Source organism: Anas platyrhynchos, chromosome 21 (genome assembly GCF_047663525.1).
Source record: "Anas platyrhynchos isolate ZD024472 breed Pekin duck chromosome 21, IASCAAS_PekinDuck_T2T, whole genome shotgun sequence".
NCBI lineage: Eukaryota > Metazoa > Chordata > Aves > Anseriformes > Anatidae > Anas > Anas platyrhynchos.
Genome location: NC_092607.1, coordinates 11,707,857 through 11,722,217, shown reverse-complemented (window position 1 = coordinate 11,722,217; position 14,361 = coordinate 11,707,857).

The following is a 14,361-nucleotide window of genomic DNA, read 5'->3' as shown; positions in this document are numbered from 1 at the left end:
AGACCTACACAAGCGCTTCTGTAAGGTGTTGACCAGCACTGTATGAGCTGTTGTACAAATGTGTGCTGTCTTCTTGATTTCTAAAGGTACAAAAAACACTGATCTGGAAAATTTTGTTCCGGAAGCTTTGTGCATTTTCAGATTCCTGAAGTTTTCAAAGAACTTCATTAATCTGCTACCTCAAAGTAAATGTCCAAAGCAATTTACTTAGGAAATAGGTAATTATCAAACTGCACAGACAATGAATGACCAAGCCAGAATTTCACATCAAGGAACATGTCTGGTCTTTGTATTCTCATATTTCAGAAGTGTGAGAAGCAGCATGATGTTTCTGAGATTAATAAATGTCTAGGAAACTTACTTATTGTTAAATAAGTTGATATTAAATATTAAATATTGATATTGAATTTATTTATGTTAAATATTGATAAATTCATCTTGGTTCTTTGTTTCTTTGAAATGCTATGCATTGTCAAAACTACTAATTTGGAGGACAAGGACAATATTACTTCACTGCTACCATTTGTTACAGTTACTGCTTAGAGGAAAGTAGTTGGATCATAAAATGAATTGAATTTGTTGGCCTCCCCATTAACTTTCTCAACAAGGAAATGAACTAGGTTTACACATCCAAAAGGAAGTTAATTCTGTTCAGGCTTTAGGCGTATTGGTGGGAATGATACAGACAAAGTTGGAGCCAAGTCTGTGCTTTTTTAGGGAGAGCAAATGCCAGTTTTCAGGACTGACAATCTGGCATTTTTCATATATGTTCTGTTTGTTATAAACCAGCTATTCTATAGCATTTTCTGAGTCATTCTCTACATACAACTTTTCAATGCTCCGATTAAACCACAGATAATGTGTTCTAGTTTGACTTTTTCCATACTGGCAAGGATATTTGTTCTCAACAACTAGAGGCAGAATTAATGCCATTGTCAGTGCTTTAACTGATGTGGCAAAATAAGCCGAGCCCAGAGAAATTGTTTCTAATAATTGTTGATAGCTAAAGTTTATTAAAGAATAAATTTTAGGAGGACCATTCAGCACATGATTAATTTTAAATATGCGAAACATCACATTGACCTCTGTGGGACTGCATATGGATGTGTAGGTTTTTGATGTAATTATCACTTTTTATAAGGGGAGGATGTTTAACAGTTTCCAGCATGTCATTTGTGGCAAGGATATTGAAAATTCATGTAAGGGGTGTAGCTTTAGAAGAAAATGCTGCCTTTTTACTTCAGAGGATTTAAACAAAAGAGCCTATTGAGGTTGAAACTGCAACAGTCTCATTAATCTCTTATGTTAGTTGTGTGTGTTATGATAATTTGTGGAATGATATACCATGGTGTGGGCGTCTGTATTCAATTTTTTTTGGTGTGTCTTTCCATGCATGTCTTGGGAAAAAGTATTAATGTTACCTTGCGAAACTGAGCATTATAATTACTCACCAAAATTTATTATATGGGATTTCTGAGTATCAACTTTAGAGAGAATAAAAATCACAGACTGCTGGTAAATTGTTTTGTCACAAAAACAGCATGTGGCCTGGCCTTCCTGAGGTCTCTGCTCTCAGTGTTGTTGGTTCTCCGCTCTCTTGTGCTGTAGTTCAGTGCAATTGCACAACTTTCATCCCTTTCACATTCCAAGGTATAAACCAGGAATACATTTGTTGACACTGAGAAATGTAAGCATGAAACTGGTATCAGCCACAAGAGAATCAGTGCCTGCAAATGCTTTGTGCAGAGTGTTACTGGTGTGGATGAGACCACACTTGAGATGTGGTTGTGTATTTCAGTGTACAGGTTTCAAGACAACCCAACTCTCTATATGAATATTACTGTTCATCTCTTTCTTGTTTCTTGATGTGAAAGTTCACTACAACCTCAGACAATGGCTCTCTGGACACTGTATTCTATATCCCTTTATATTCCTGTGCTAGCAGAGGATTGACTACACTGATTTTCCTCTCTTGATCGTAGTTTTTTGATCTCTCTCCTCTCAGCTGTATGATCAGAATTCTGTGGCTATAAAACAACATAAACAGTAAAACTTAACCTATAGTATTTCGTTCCAGAAGGAGGTTTAGAAATCTTTACATTGTAGGGTTTGGTTAGGGCTGAACACTTATGGAGCAATCTTCCTCCTGACAAGGAAAGCAACAATGAGACTTCTTTATGAGACAAAATATTTTTCTCCAAGGGACAATGTCAAAACAAGTGTGGAATGGAATGCATTTTATAATCAGGATGAATTATACTTTGCTTTCTTGGGCATGTTCCTCCCGACAAGTTCTAACTCTTTGCCTTTAATTGTTAAGTGTGTTGAATGAACTCCAGGCACTACGTGTCAGAGAAGAAGGAAAGGCAGCAGAGGCAGCCGCTGGCAGGCAACACAACACAACAAGGCCATAAAGGGGAACTCTGAGTATGAGAATTACCCCCCGGTCTTCCCAAATTGGTATGCACACACCTGATACTTTACCCTCCGCTATCAACTTAGGTGCCCAGAAACTTGATAGTAAATCAAATAAATCACTGTTATGATCTGATTCATCCTGCTATTGAACTGTGTTCCACATGAAATAGAGATAGGAGGGAAGCAGAGGCATGGTGCAGATTTTGCTTACCTTAAACTAAAGGGTATCCTCACTGTTAGATGGACTTTCAGCAGCACTGGACTGCTCAAGGTGAAGAAAGGAAAAATGTTCTCTGCATTTAATGGGAAGAAAATGAAGGAAGTATTTAAAAAAATAAAAAAGCATTCTCAGACAATATGGGTTACACTTGTCTAGACCGGAAAAAAAAACACAGTTACCATAAACAAACAAAAAAAATCTCATCTCAGTTACACCAATGGAAATCACAAATAGTTTTGTTTATGAGGTCAATGCCTGCATCAAGCTCAGTTTCCCTTCAGGGCAAAGGTACCCACATATCTGATCAGGGTTCAGCCAAGAGCCAGCTCAATCCATGGCCAAAGGGCATCCTCAGTCCTAAAACTGGGAGCTACTTTGGTGGCTCTCCAGGAACATTCAGCTACAAACTGCAGATACACACTGCACTTTGTCATCACACACATTATGTCGAGGGTGCAAAGAGATAGAATTAAATTGATGATGTGTCATAAAACATAGGAGAAATCCTCAGCTTGAATCCAAATTTTAGTCATTTTGAATGGGATCTGCAGAACATAAGCAGAAGAAGGAAGACTTTAGGAACAAATTAAGATAGTTTAGCTCACATATGTCGTTTGCTCATTTCAGGAGATGTCAGGTTTTGGTACTCCAGAGCAATCCCGTCTTCCTTCTGGCTACAGTTGAAAGTCAGAGCAATGGAAACAAAAAGCTTTAAATATACAATGTTCCTCATGACACACAAAAGATTGATCTTATTTCAATCCAAGTGAAAAGCTCCAAAGCACTGGGGCAGAAAAAAAAAAAAAAAAAGAGAGAGAGAGAGAGAGAACAAAACAGAAGATGTTCTGTATGCAGTCACTGAACACACTGGTTCAAATTTCTCAGTTGAATGGACAACCTGGACATATTATTATATGGCAGCTTCCACTGTAGCTTCTCCCTTACAATAAACATACAAGATATTGAAATGCTAGAGAAAGGTGATTTTAATCATTAAAGACTAAACTCTGAAGTATCTTGGATTTTCTACTGGATGGAAGCAGGTTGTGCAACTTGCAGAGTTGTGAAATCTTTAAGTAACTTCAAAGATGACAAAATTAACTGTTACATTTTTTTTTCTTTTTAATACTTCACATATTTGAATTGTTAATGTTACCTGATCAACAATAGAATACCTTTACTATATTAAATAAGATATTAATTCTGGGTGTTAACTCTCATTTCTCGCTTTGTAAAAATAGATTTTTTTCTGTTTAAAAATAAAGTTGAAACCAACATTCTCTTTGAATATTTTTACAGGCAGAAACAAACATGCATTTACTGTAGCATCTTACAAGAGTGTTTCACTGATGACTTTTTTCAAGAAACTCCGTGAACCAAACATTACACAATAAAGATCAGCCACTGGATTGCATTGACTTTATAAAGGAAAGAGGTTTTCAGCCCTTCAACCTGTGACTGAAATTTAGCTTTGAAGAATGTAGATGAATCATTAGAGGAACGGAAATCTGTTAGATAATGCAAATTAATTCTGGGTTGTCATCAAAAAATCTATCAAAAAGTCACATTTTATTACTGGTCAAAAGTATACCTCCCAGAAGAGAAGCTTTAAAATAAACATTAAACTTAAAAAAAAAAAAAAAAAAAAAGTAATTTTTGGCCAAGAATGATTTACTCAGTGAAATGAAGATACTGTTCTAAATAAGAATCCAAACATACTTTGTTATTGATGGCAACCAGCTCAATTCAAAACAGTGCACTGTACGCACTGTACCAGAGTTCAATAAACACAATTTATCCATTACAAAGCTTGAAAAAGAGAAAGAAATGTTAATTAAAATAATAAAAACCATATTATTTTCTTGCAACCCACTTGGAAAAAAAAAAAAAGACAGGAAGCTGAAAGATATGTTACTCAAGACTTTTGATGGGAATTCAGCTCCATAAGATATTGGGCATTTGCTCTTCCTAAAAAAAACTGAATATTTCAAAGTTCATGTATAAGTACATTTTATTGAAAGGACTAATAAAGAATGCAGGCTGATGGAAACACTTGTAGTAAAGTGAAATATGGCTTCATCAGCTTTACTAACTCTAGAAGCAGTACTGCATCTTTGTGGAGGCTTCTGCTCAGCCTACCTGCCTATTAAATACCTATTTAAATGCAGATGGAAAAAGACACTTCAGGGAGACAAAACACAGCAGAGTTACAAGAAGAATGAAGGCCATATTATATATGGATATATTTTATATTATATATGGATATATATTATATATGGTTATATTTTTTTTGAGACCTCTTTATAAATGATGTTGTCACCACTGATTTAGACATCCCATGCTTCCCTAGCATTAACTAGCTGTCAGAATTACAATCTGCAGCCTCTTCCCAAATGGAAAGGACCATAGAAGCCTTTCACACAAGTTCAGATTAATAGATAGGGGAGCAGTGTGAATTTTGTGTATGTGGTTATTTATCCTGCAATAAAAGCACTGGGAAGGTTGCACCCCAAGAGAACTTTGTGGGTTCACAGGCTAATTATGGGTTGTTGTCCTCCACCCCTCTCATGACAATGTGTCTTGACCTCTCTCAACCATGAGACTTTGATCCAGACAAAAACTTTTTTGCAGGGTTGGTTTTAGTAGGATCAGAGAACTGCTCTGACTCACCTTTTGGATGCAAAGTTGCTGGAGTCAACACTAGCAAAGTGGCATGAACATGTACCTATGGACTGAGACCATGGCACTGGAGAGGACAATGCCACTCTTTTTTAGCAATAGTATAGCTTTGTGTAAGTCAAAGGAAAGAGGTAACTGTGTCTGTAGGCACAGAATGACTCAGGGATTGATTCTCCAGATAAGTCATAAGAGAAAGACACATGCTGGGCCACTCAATTTGAGATGCAGATCCTCAGGTTCTTAAATACTTGGGTGAAATGAAAGTAAATGGAAGAGGATTTTTTTATTTATTTTTTTCTGTTTGACAAAGTTTCACTTTGAATGCATGAGAATCTCCAGGAACTTGCCCTTTGCTTTGAACAAATCACAAAAGAACTAATTGGAAAATATGTCCTTGTTGCTGAACCATGGCAAAACAAAATTCCAACAAAGAGGCACACTCAGAGCAAAGTCTGTCAGCGAATGCATGGGAAGATGTGCTTAAGGCCATTTTCCAGGAAGCTTGAAATAGAGTTGATTCATAACTCTTGCAAAGTTTCTCTTGCCCAAAGGCAGGATTGAAAGAGAAACCAGACCAGCTCATTGCTTGAGGAATCAAAGAGCCAGCTGTGAGCTAACAGTGTGCAGACATTTACCTTTCACTGTGGGGCGGAAAAGTTTTATTTATGTGTAGATGCAAATGAATGTAACAAATATTTAAAAATAGCATATTATACTACCTGCAGGTGGAGGTGTTGCAGGGGGATATGGCTGATGCCAAATATTTTATCTGTGCTTTGATCCAACAGCAGGGTTCTGGCAGTTGCCCTTAGAGAAGCAGAGCACACATTTTTCTGCATACTCAACAGCCCCTTGGGAAGCCACTGCTTCCTCCAGGCCTTGCCTGGGCTGTGTTTGGTGCACAGTGGTTCAATGGAAAAAAAACAACAGATTTTTGAGGGCATGGAAAGTATTGGGATATAGGCAGAAGTCATTGGGATCCAGGAAAAAACAATAGAAGGAGCAACGGGCAGTTCTGGGGAAAAATGGAGCTCCTGGGCAAATAAACAAAGGCGTGAATTCTGTGTAATGGAAATAACATGCTCATAAGGGAAGTCAAAGCAGAGGGTGTTCAGGCAGATCACACAGCAATCACTAACACGCCTGTCTCAACACAGTGCAATCGTGTACAAGAATGATGGGGATTATGAAAGGGAATGGGAACTGTGTTTGGCTGCCCCAGCCAGCCGCCTGAGTGATCCTGTTGGGGCACAGCCCGCAAGTGGGGCAGCATCCACCCAGCTCCCACAGCTCCTGCAGCTCCCACGAGTCCTGCAGCTCCTGCAGCTCCCAGCCATGCACCCAGCAGTGTCACAATGGGGGACATGGCTCAGGAGCTGGGACATGCAGGACGCAGCTGCACAGGGGCATGCTTGTATGGGCATAACAAAATGCACCATCTGAAGCACCTGCATCTCTCTCTTCCCTCTCTTTCCCTAAAGGTTTCTCAGCATGCTCAAAATTTCACAGCAGTGGCCATACAACCCCATAAAGCCACGTGCCTGATGCTGTCCATGCTCACACTCATTCACTCGCTGTCCTTGATAAGGCTATGTCGTACTTCAGTGTGAGGTGTACTGCAGCTGACAGCTCCTTGCCTTTACACCTCACTGTCCGGACTGGGAGGATAGGAACCAGGCTTGCTATTTATTTATTTATTTAAAAAAAAAATCTTTGAATTTGAAATTATTTTGTAGTTGGATAATGAAATGAAATGAAATGAAATGAAATGAAATGAAATGAAATGAAATGAAATGAAATGAAAGATTTTCTTAGCAAAATCAAGTTTTGGGTAGAGAAAATACGTCAGGACAAATACAAATATTATGGTTTGAGAAAATAAATCTTTTAGAAAATTTAAGATTGTTTTGAAGAAACAGCAGGGCTGCTACAGGAAATTATGCCTGGACAATGTTTTTTTTTTCTTTGTCAGGCTCCTAACTGGTGGATTTTGAGATTATTGTGTCAACAGCTCTTCATTTTCATTTTGAAAGGTTATTTCATGGAAACTGGCTAAATCTTTTGGAATGTTTTGATTTTAAACAGAGCTCCATCCAAACATCTTCAGGCACACTGTTGTCGGGCACAATTCAGGAATATGAGATTGTGTAAAAACTTTGAATAAACTTGCTCTGAATATCAAGTGTCCAAGAAACCCTTGTGTCTGCTTTAGAACACACCTTTCCCCCAAAGACATTTAGATCTTTGCAAGCTGTACTGTACACAGTCTTTTCCTCCTTCATTAATGACTGCAGTATAAGTGGCACCCATCTAAAATTATACTTTTGGTGATTTAACTATTGATACTGTGTGTGTGGAAAGAGCAGGTACTTTTTACAGCTCTATGGATATGTTCTTGGTCTGTTTAGTTCCATCCACACCAGACTTTCTATTGACTGGATAATGAGCCTGCCTTCTGAAGCTTTATTCTGTTCATATGGTTCAGAAGATTCGGGTGAAACAGTCTGAGAATTTATTAACAGTGCTTGCAAATGTATGCAAAGCTCCGCACAAACCTATTTGAGTTAGGATGGAAAAAATAAAAATAATACTATATATATAAAAAATACATTAACTGATCCGAGTAAGGGTATTCATCAGACAACCTTACACTAGACTTCTGTTGAAGGTTGCACTTTGCTTTGGTGTGTGGCTACCACTTGCTTCTTCAGAAATATTGCTCCCTTTCCTGCATGCTCTTGTCTTAGGGTGTGCACACCAGCCTGGCTGGGTTATTTCTGGTTGTGAATCCAGAACTGGGGCTTTGCTCGTATGGTTCCTGGCACTGAGGATCACACTTTAATCAGACTGTGTCATTCATGGGGGAAACCTGGCCTCTTAACTGCTGCTGACAAGTAAGATACTTCTGCCCCAGAGTATCATCCTCTCTTTTCATGCTGCACCTTCCCAGTTTTACCTTCTATGACTGGATAGAAATCGAGGTTCAATCAATCCTCACCACCGGTGCTTACCTGTCAGACTCCCCCTCCCTTTTGCTCCCAGACAATCCCCATGTGCCTGTTCCAGTCAACTGCCCACTTTCTGGCATTCTCTCAGCTGCTTTTTCAGCCTGCACTGTTTTTCTTGAGGAAAGCTGAGCAAAACCAGGCAGAGCAGCAGAGGTAACATATTCTGCCCATGTCCATGACTGGACTATCAAGTTATGACCAGAATGCTTGTTCTAGTGCAGATATTGCCCAAGAAACTTGGTGTCTGAAGGAGTATGAACACCTTACCATTCATGAGCGACATCCAGTAGCTGAGATGCAAAAAAAAAAAGGAATGCACCACACAAAATCTCTTTGATCTTCCTCAGGGAGAAGAAAAATTAGCAAAATGTGTCTAGACAAAGCGATGATTCATAATCTCTGCAATACCTTGCAACTGCTGCTCTTGGGGGAAGATGGGGTACGGCCAGCATGACTCCTTCCTTCCAGGCCCTTTCTGCTCTTTGTTTTGGACACTGCTTCTTCCTCTAAAAAGGCATGGAGAAAAAACCATCAAGAGTGGATCCAGAGATCTGGAGCAGCTCTTATGCCAAATATTTGTGCTGTTCAGCACATCCTAGCTACATCTCAGGAGATATAGCTCCGTTGTTCACTGTTAGCTCTGAAAGTTCAGGTGAAAAAGAAACAGTTGTATGAGAACTACTACTAATATAACCTCTTAGTCATTAGATTTGGGCCCCGTTTTTGACTGAATTTTAAGAGAATGGAGACATGACTCCACATTTAAGAATTCCCACTGAGATGAAATATCTTTGGATGGTCTACAACTGAATAAAAACAGAAGGTGCTGTAGTGACATTAATTACTGGGTGAGAGGCTATCTATCATGGATTCTTATTTACAGGAGATAAGGGCTGCTGACTGGAAAGCCAGCCAAAGACCTGTGCATCTCAGCTGCATGGAAAAGTTATTTAAACTTTCTAAAATACTCTCTTTTCAATGCAATTTTAATTTTGAGCTTATCTGAATGTCTCCAGTGATACAGACGACAGCTCCTTTATAATTCCCATGTGATAAGGCAAGGTTGGATGAGTTAAGGTGATGTACATTTCCTCTCCAGGAAAAAAAAATCCCTCCACATCCATTAAGACTTCTCCACTAAACTGGTTTGACTTGTGTTAAGAATTTTCCTGAAATAACCTGTGACACTGCTTAGTGTCACCTGCTTAATTCTTTTGTCCTAAGAGGATTATTTCAAAACTCATTTGCTGAGTGAGTCAACTTCACAGCCAACTGTGAAGGAAGGCCTGAAGTAAGATGTATCTGGGAATGCCATCTCTAAAGCTTTTTCTGCAACTGCTTTGAGCTCCAGCTGGAGGAAGGACTTCCCTCATGTCAACAATTTACTACCTCATTGTGCTTTGCTAATTGGGTTGAGTGCTTTATTGCAATTTCTCTTTCATTTATCTGATGTTATTTTCTCTGTGTTTGTGGTTAACTGTTTTTCAGATATGTAAAACAATATTTTGGTTAGTCTTTGTATACTGCCGGGTTTAATCTTGTCTTTTTGAATGCTGAAAATATCTGTTGAATTTCTTGTGAGTTTGAAAGTGTTCAGAAAATGTTGGTTTGAATCTTAAGTGGAATATACTTTGGACCAGCTAGTTTGTCAGCTACATCAGCACATACCAAACCAGGGATTACTGCAGTCACAGCATTAATACTGGCAGCTTCATAACATTGAATCTGAAATATTACACTTTATTATTATTATTATTATTATTTTATTTTAGAATTGACTTAATGGGTGCTTTGTATTCACTTTGACTGTACTTAATAAAATATATCAAAAACACTCTTGAACTTCATTTCAGCTTATAGGCTGAAAAGTAGAAGAAAAAAAAAAAAAAACTTAGATGTTTATTATTTTGGATGTACTACCAAAAGAGAGGTTAAAAATAAGGTAGGTGATGCTCACCTGCATTGTTAACACCATATTTATTATATAGCTTCCAAAGAACTAGCAAATTAGTATCAGGGATCAGTGCCTCCAGGGTTCACAGAGTTAGTATAGTATGTGTTTTTTTACTAAATAAATTAAAGTTTTATCAGGATTGGACTTTTGTGTCTATTTTTGGCTTCCTTCAGTTGAAAAATGCACTGGCTGAACTTGCTCTCCTGACCTCTTGCTGGTGCTTTACTATTAATAGAAAAAGCGTTAAAAAGTAACCTGTCTCACGGTGCACGATAATACATTCACGCTTCTTTGCGATCTGCTCCTGTGAACTTTATGACTTGACATCCACTCACAAAACAAGGAGAGCCCTGACAGGATGCCCAGGCAGGAAGGAGGGTCCCCCCGGTGCCAAACCTGCCCCGGATGGTGCTGGCCCTACCACCAAAGCCAGGATAGTCAGGACTGTGGTGCCAAACAGCCACAGGGCTCCCATCTCAACCCGTGGTGTGGGGTTGTGGGGACAAGGACATCCTGCTGGGGACGTGGGGATGGGTGCCTTCACCAGGGCACACCTCAGCAGCCCTTTGTAGGCAGATTCAAGCTTACAAGTCTCAGCTGCAAATTTTTCCTTGACTTCTTAATGTTGCTCTGTTAGGAGTTTGCTTGAGTCTGAAGAGCTGGAGCAGGTCACCACGAGAGGAGATAAAAGATCCAGATGACTCACAGACACCTTGTTGTACAAAGATAATGTGTAAACCAAAAATGCATAAACCAAACTGCGCAGCAGCTGGTGGGTAACCAGCACACTGCAGCCACCTCACCTAATAAGAAAAGAGGAAAAATAGTAGATATAAAAAAACAGGCCAGGAAAGCTGTATTTACTTCAGATACACATGACACTCTCATGTCTAATGGTATTTTTACTTGGAAGTTAATGAAGAAAGAGAAAAGCAGTGTTTGCTACTCTGTTCCAAGAATAATATTTGAACTAATTCAGCCACTTTGATCATCTGGCTGCATTTTATGCTTATTTGTAAAAAATACCAACATCTTTCTAGGCCTATGCGGATTTCCCCTCCTTTTGATCTCTCTACACCCCCAGTTTTCCTGTAAGGCTAGGGGCATCAATCCATATTTATGTTCACATAAGAAATAAAGTATCTTTTGTTTTTATTTTTTTTTTCAAATTGGACAGGATAAGACACCAATAATAAAAACACAGAGTGACTTGTTGCTCTTCCCTGCACCGACAAGTCACACATTCTTTCTCACGAGCACTCTCGGAGCAAGGTTTCCACTAGCTCTTATCAGCCAGAGCACACAGATACCATGACTTGGGTAAAGGTGAAAAGGCCAAAAGAGTGGGAGTGCACGTTTTGGGGTGGCTGTGTCTCTGGGCTAGGCTGGAGACATAGAGTACGACTTTCCCTTGCTAGTTTGTAGGGGCTCCTCCAGTTCTGCTGAATTAAGGAGTGGATCTAGCCCTCACCCATGGGGCTGACGGACAGCAAGGCAGGAGCAGGGGGAACCAGACTGGTGCACCATGGCATGTGACACGAGCAGAACACACTGAGGTGTGCAGTCCTGCTGCTAAAACCCCTCAGCCTCTGGGTGAGGACTGGGAGCCCCTCAGTGCTCCCAGCCCCTACCTCAGCCAGCCCAAAGGACCCTGACTCCCAGTGGGAAAGTCAGTGTAAGTTATTTATTAGTGGTATGTGAAAAAAAGGAATGTAGCTACGTGATGTTCTTTGACAAGTGTTTTTTTAGTCATTTTGTCTGTTGTCCATGTACGGTTTAGTTGATGGTTTATTATTAAAGAAAGCTGATCAAGCACAAGGAAATATACGTGGTTGTTGCCACCAGCCCCAGCAGGAGGAGGCTAGAGTTACTATATTTGATCCACAGGATTCTTTATATTTAATTTTGTTTAAATCTTATGTCTCCATTCAGAGGATACTTTCATCTTATAGTGATATACACACTCCCAGATATATAATGTTATTTTCCTACTTTTGATGGTAAAGGGGATATGGCTAGCTGTGCTGGAAATGATCATCTCTATTTTTTTCTTATCACCCACAGGCATTTTTTCCTGAATCCCCTATAATTTCACTTAGTATTTTCTGCTACAACTGATTTTGTCAAGCTTCTTTTTTTTTTTTTCTCTCTCTCCCTCCATCTTTCTCAGTTTTACAGCCAAAGCAGAAGCATCCTAAATCCCACACACTAAGCCCTGGGTATGTTTTTACATTTTCAATTCTTCTCCCTGCTGCCCATTTTATCTCTGTGTTGCACACAGTTTTCCAAGCCCAGATTTGTTGCAGCCAAAAAAATCTTGGGGTAGTCAGAAGTGTGGAAATTTTGATTTGCGTTTTTCTTTAATTTTCTTGGGCAACTAGCTAGAAAAGGCTAGTAGAAACTGACTACCAGCTCATAGGAACTTATTGCAAAAGTTTGTCTCTCCTCCTTACCAGCAATGACCTGAGTGATCTGAACTGGGATATTCAGAGAATCGATGAGAGACTTTACTGGGATTATCAAGTTTATTTATGAGTAAGAGCACTGCCCTTGATTTTAGCAGTCCTTGATCTAAAGAAAAAGAGTTTGCGTCTCAACCTTTATCTTGTATTAGACAATATCAAGGTGGAAATAAATTTTAAAAAAGAAAAAACTTGGAATTTGAGGCCTCAGAAACCCTGTGCTAGCTCCTTGGTTATGTCACAGCCCGTTTTACCAGCTGGGCAGCCCATAAGGGCCATAAAATTAACTAGCTGTCCCAGAAAGTACACAAGAAATATTTATATTTTATCAGGATGTGGCTTCTCTTTACAAACAAACAAAACGTTTCGGCAGAATTCTGTTACAACCAGTCTCAAGCTTTAGGTATGCAGCTCAGCCTACAACTCCAGGCAGTATCTGGACCATCAGAAACGCTTACAGGAGTGCCCAGCCCAGGTTTGGGAATGCCTTTTCTTGGGGGCAGTGGGCTGCAGGCAGGCTCTGAGGTGCTCCTCGCCCCTCTTCCCAGTCCTGTCTTAGGAATTTGCTGAGCGAACTGACGGCACAGACACAGTGAACGCGGTGCTTCCAGGAAAGCATCAAGTTTTTGGAAAACACGAAATGCTGTCTTGTTTGTTGTAAGCACGGCAAACCTAGCTCACACCGGGTCTGCTGTGGGTATGCAGAACAAATACACAGCACGAATCTCTTACACGATAAGGAAGAGGCCAAAGAGTGCAGCCTATCCCAACACTGAAGTGAGTACGTGACCCACTCTGCCCTGCCAGAGAAAACGGTCACTTCTGCTTGAAGTAAAAAAAAAACCCTGGATTTTTCCTGTGAGCTTTGTCATCAGGCATCAGTTACATGAGAACTGTTAATTTTTTTTTCCAATTTTTTAAATTTTAATTGGAAATTTGGAGAATAATATATATACTAGAGGTGTGACACTTTTTTTTTTTTTTTTTTTTCCAAAGCAGCCCTGAACTGTGTAAACTTTCAGGTTAAGTGCTCAATTAAAAGGTCAAATTATCCAAATAGAAAACTGAAGTGTCAGGCAATAATTGTCTACTGGACTCCGTTACCTGAAGAGTTCATTGCACACTGACCTAGTTTAAATATTATATAAACTAATGGTACGCTTGGTACTTCCTACCAGTTATTTATAACTCAAAAGAAACAGAGCTGGATAGATATCAAGATCATTCTTTGGAAGTGTTTTCATATGAAATTGCAGAGTCCACAAATACAATAAAGATAGTCGTAGAATTCCCAGCCTGATTTAAAAATAATAATAATAAAAAAAAAAAAAAAAAAATTAGTCTCTATGTCTCACCAGCATTACGAAGACTGGCATTTATATGACACTATATTTAAGCTATTACTAATACTTGGTAAATAATTTTCCTGTTTTACAAACCACCTCCAGGTCTCAGCTCTGTGCCCATACCTTTCCTATCTTGTACCTCTTATGACTCAGGATTTCAAGCTCATTTTTTACTTTTGACCAAAACCCCAGCTTCTATTTATACAAGCTCTGTCTTTGGCAAACCAACAGGAATGGTGACGTGTGATAATCATACCCACTGCAGTTCCAGTGC